The following is a 5,236-nucleotide window of genomic DNA, read 5'->3' as shown; positions in this document are numbered from 1 at the left end:
TCAAAAAAAAAAAAAAATAAATTGTAAATAAAACTGCTCTATCACACTTTAAATGTCTCCAAAGGCATTTAAATACCTCAGTGAGAGATTCTCGCTATTATTCACTAAAAATTTGGGGGAATAAGGTATTCTTTAATTATAGAGAATTATGTATTACTCTATTTCTTTTTTCTACTTGAACTTGTATTTTCATTCTGCTTTCTTCATGGGATATTTATTTACTTATTTACCAAACAATTATATAGCATTTACTATTTGTTAGATATTTTATAATACAGATTCATTTATCATATAGTCTCAGGATTTTCTGAGAAGTAGATTGCAAAATACAGATTAGGATATAAGATATTTATTAGGGAGTATCCTTGGGATTAACACCTGTAAATGGGAGAAGGAAGAAACAGGATTTGGCAGAGGGAGAAATGGATCTGTGACGCAATACTAACAAAGGCCTCAGCCATCCCATGGGCAACATTGGAACTGGAATTCCTTCAGAATTGTCCAGAGTTGAGGCCTGGGACCCAAGCCTTTATACTACACTACTGATGTGGATGTATTATTAGATGTGAGCTGCCCATTAAAAGAAGCATCATTTTGAGTAAGACAGTTTCCCCAGGAAAGGCAGTTCCCAAAGGAGGCTGACAGCGTTCCTCTCAGCTGAAGGAATCAGTCATTCATTACTAGAGGAGAATGTGGAGGTGCATCACAGGGTCTACCACATAGTCATCACATCTTTATGAGGGTGATGCTATCATTTCCCCTGTTTTACAGATGAGAAAACTGAGGCTTAAAACCTGAGAGAGGTTTAAAAATGGAGTCACGAGCTAGGACATGAATTGGGACAATCTGGCTCCAGCACTGTGCTTCTAACCCGTACACTATTCAAAGGAACAATGATTTGATCTAATTCTATGCTGCCATGAAATTAATCTTTTAACACAGGAATTAGCAAACTTTTTCTGTAAAGGAACATAGAGTAAATATTTTCAGCTTTGCAAACTATTTTATCTTCAAAATATACCCCTTTTGTCACAACTATGCCATTTTGCTGTGGTAGTGTAAGAGTAGCTTGCTATAGTTTGAACATTTGACCCTCCAGACCTCATGATGAAATTTGATTTTCCAGGGTTGGAGAAGGGGCCTGTGGGTGGTGTTTGGGTGATGGTGGTGGATTTCTCAAGAATGGCTAATGAATGAGTCCTCCTCTACTATTTCCATGTGAGCTGATTGTTAAAAAGAGCCTGGCATATCCCTTCTCTTGCTTCCTCTCTTGCATGTGATCTCTGCACACACCACCTCCCTCTTACCTTCTGCTATGAGTGAAAACAGCCTGAGCCCCTCACCAGAAGCAGATGCTGGTCACAGTGCTTCTTGTATAGCCTGTGGAATCAGGAGCCAAATAAACCTCTTTACAAATTATCCAGCCTCTGGTATTTTATTTATAGCAATAATGATAGACTAAGACACAGTCATAGAGACAGTACAAAAACAAATGGACATGACTGCATACCAACAAAACTTTATTTACAGAAACAGATGGCAGGTTAGAGTAGTTTGTTGACCTCTATTTTTTATTTTTTTGTTTTTGTTTTATTATTTTTTATTTTCAAATTGTTTATGGCTGACAACAGAGATGAGTGGTTATGGCAGAAACTAGATAGCTCACAAACCCTAAAATATTTACTGTCTGCCCCCTTAGAGAAAAGGTTAGCAAAGTCCTGGTGCAGGGCATGGCCTCTGGAGTCAGCCTGCCTGGATCTGCATCCTGACCAGCTTTTTTTAGTTGAATGACTATAAGGAAGTTGCCCCATTCCATGCCTCAGTTTTTCCCATCTTTATTTATTTTTTGTTATTGTTGGGGATTCATTGAGGGTACAAGAGAGACCAGGTTACACTGATTGAATTTGTTAGGTAAGGTCCCTCTTATACTTATGTCTTGCCCCCCAAAGGTGTATCACACACCAAGACCCCCACCCCCTTTCCTCCTTTCCTCTCTCTGCTCTTCCTTTCCCTACCCCCTTCCCCCCTGCTCTCCCCTTCCTCCACCCCTCACTATGTACTAGGTCATTAATTGTCCCATGTCAAAATTGAGTACATAGGATTCATGCTTCTCCATTCTTGTGCTACTTTACTAAGAATAATATATTCCACTTTCATTCAGGTTAATAAAAAGGATGTAAAGTCTCCATCCTTTTTAATGGTTGAATAGTATTCCATGATATAACTGTACCACAGCTTGTTAATCCATTCCTGGATTGGTGGGCATTTAGGCTGTTTCCACATTTTGGCAATTGTAAATTAAGCTGCAATAAATAGTCTCATGCAAGTGTCTTCATGATAGAAGGAATTTTTTCCTTCTGGGTAGATGACCAGTAATGGGATTGCAGGATCAAATGAGAGGAGTAAACTGAGTTCTTTGAGGATTCTCCATACTTCCTCCCAAAAAGGTTCTATTAGTTTATAGTCCCAGCAAGTGTTCCTTTCTCTCCACATCCATGCCAACATCTGCAGTTTTGAGATTTGGTGATGTGGGCCATTCTCACTGGGGTTAGATGATATATCTCAGAGTGGTTTTGATTTGCATTTCTCTAATAATTAGGGATGATGAGCATTTTTTCATATGTTTGCTAGCCATTTGTCTGTCTTCTTTAGAGAAGGTTCTATTCCTGTCTCTTGCCCATTGATATATGGGATTGTTGGCTTTTTTCATGTGGATTAATTTGAGTCCTCTATAGATCCTAGCTATTAAGCTTTTTTTTATGATTCAAAACATGCAAGTATCCTTTCCCATTGTGTAGATTGTCTGTTAGCTTTGGTCATTTTCTCCTTAGCTGTACAGAAGCTTTTCAGTTTCATTAAGTCCCATTTATTTATTTTTGTTGTTGCAATTGCCGCGGAGGTCTTCTTCATAAAGTCCTTCCCCAGGCTGATAGCTTCCAGTGTTTCCCCCACACTTTCTTTGAGGTTCTTAATTGTTTCTTGCCTCAGATTAAGGTCTTTTATCTACCTTGAATCAATTTTTGTAAGTGGAGAAAGGTGTGGGTCCAGTTTCAGTCTTTTACATGTGGATATCAGGTTCTCCCAGTACCATTTATTGAATAGGCAGTCTTTCCCCCAGTGTATGCTCTTGTTTAGTTTATCAAAGATTAGGAGGCTGTAAGATTTTAGTTTCATTTCCTGGTTTTCTATTCCATTCCAAATGTTTAGTCTCTATTTTTGTGCCAGTACCATGCTGTTTTGACCATGATGGCCTTGTAGTACAGCCTGAAGTCTGATATGCTGATGCCCAGGCTTTGTTTTTATTACTAAGAACTGCCTTAGGTATATGGGTTTTTTCTGGTTCCATACAAAACGCAGAATCATTTTTTCCAAGTCTTGAAAGTACAATATTGGTATTTTATGTTATTTTATTTTTTTGCAGTTTTTGGCTGGGGCTGGGTTTGAACCCGCCACTTCTGGCATATGGGGCTGGCGCCCTAAACTAGTATATGGGTTATCCAGTATATAGGGCTGGTGCCCTACTCCTTTGAGCCACAGGCACTGCCCTAATGTTGGTATTTTAATAGGGATGGTATTGAATTGGTAGATTGCTTTGTGAAGTATAGATATTTTAACAATGTCGATTCTTCCCATCCATGAGCATGGTTTGTTTTCCCATTTGTTAATATCCTCTTAAGGTTTCATAATTTTCTTTACAGAGGTTCTTCACCTCTTTTGTTAGGTATATTTGTTGACCCTTATTTAGAAAATTATTTAAAGATAGAAGAAACATGGTTTGCTGTTATAAGAATAAAAATAGTACTGAGTAGAATAAACATAAAGGTCTTAGTGTTATTTTAACAGGGTAATTTTTTTTTTTTTTGTAGTTTTTGGCCAGGGCTGGGTTTGAACCCGCCACCTCTGGCATATGGGGCTGGTGCCCTAAACCTTTGAGCCACAGGTGCCGCCCTTAACAGACTAAATTTTAATAGTAGATTCTTTGTGTGGTAGGTTTAAAAGTGATTATTAATTTCTGCATCATACTTTTCTGTGTTTTCTAAATTAAAATGCATTTTTTAAATTTCAGGTTAATGTAGGGGTATAAACAACTAGGTTACATTATTTGCACTGGCTAAGTAGAGTCCCTCTTGTAGTTGTGTCCAACACCCAAGAGGTGTGCCATATACCCTTATATTCTGCCCATTAAGTGGGAGCATACCAATCTCCCTCCCTCCTTCCCTCTCCTCCTCCCTTGTTCACCCTCCCCCCAACTTGAATTTATAATGCAATTTTTATTTATGTTACAACATGGAAATGCTTTTAATGAGAAAAAAAAAGCAATGGGTGCTATTTTAAAGGGTATAGTTGGAGGAATTAAGATACTAAGTTCCATAGGCACATTATAATCCTATATCCACAAAGTTAAGGCAGAAATAAGGTTCAAGCAGCGTATTAGGTGCCTTAATAACTGAGGAAGTTTTAGGATGACAGCACCAACATGAAATGCTAACATTTCCTGCTATGCTCATTGATATTTCACAGGGTTTCTATTCCATTTGTAGATATTTTTGCTCTTCACTTATCCCTTCTCACGAACATTGAAGCACTAAAGTAGCAGCCATCAAATTACTACCAAATTGGCACTGTTAATCCCAGTGAAACCACAGCCATTTGGCTGCCTGGTCTCTACCATTACTAGACTTGAATAAATCACATTTTGGATTTTGAAACAGATGACGTGGCTACATTCTGCCAATCTCTCTGCTCTCATAGCTGTTGCTCTGGTTTAGGTCTTAATCACTACTCACCCACACAGTCAGATAGATCTTCCTAAACCACACCTGAGGTCACCCTTTACCTAGAACGCTTCATTGGTTCATGTTCCCTTTAGACCAATATCAGAACTCTTCAGCTTGAATTTAGCATTGTATCCTACAACACTAGAATGAGTCTCTCAACTCATAATGGTTGAGAGATTAGAAAAATAAATTCGTTTCAATGAACAACTTAGCTTTAGAATTATTTGAACCACATGTATTCCAAAGCAGTTGTATAAGCAGTCTTCTGTTGGTAGTAAAGTGAGAAAAAGTTTACCAGAATCAACACTGGAAGACAGACAGATGCATATCAGACTATGAAGGTAACATATTTAGGACCAGGATCACTTTGAGGAAAATATTAGGGCTCAGAAAAATCAAAGTATATCTCATTGGCCTGAGTCAATAATTTGGACCACTTCTGATGTAAGAACAATGTG

Source organism: Otolemur garnettii, unplaced genomic scaffold (genome assembly GCF_000181295.1).
Source record: "Otolemur garnettii isolate 467f Iridium unplaced genomic scaffold, OtoGar3 scaffold00005, whole genome shotgun sequence".
NCBI lineage: Eukaryota > Metazoa > Chordata > Mammalia > Primates > Galagidae > Otolemur > Otolemur garnettii.
The sequence above is the reverse complement of the archived record's forward strand: the minus strand, read 5'-3'. Positions refer to the sequence as shown.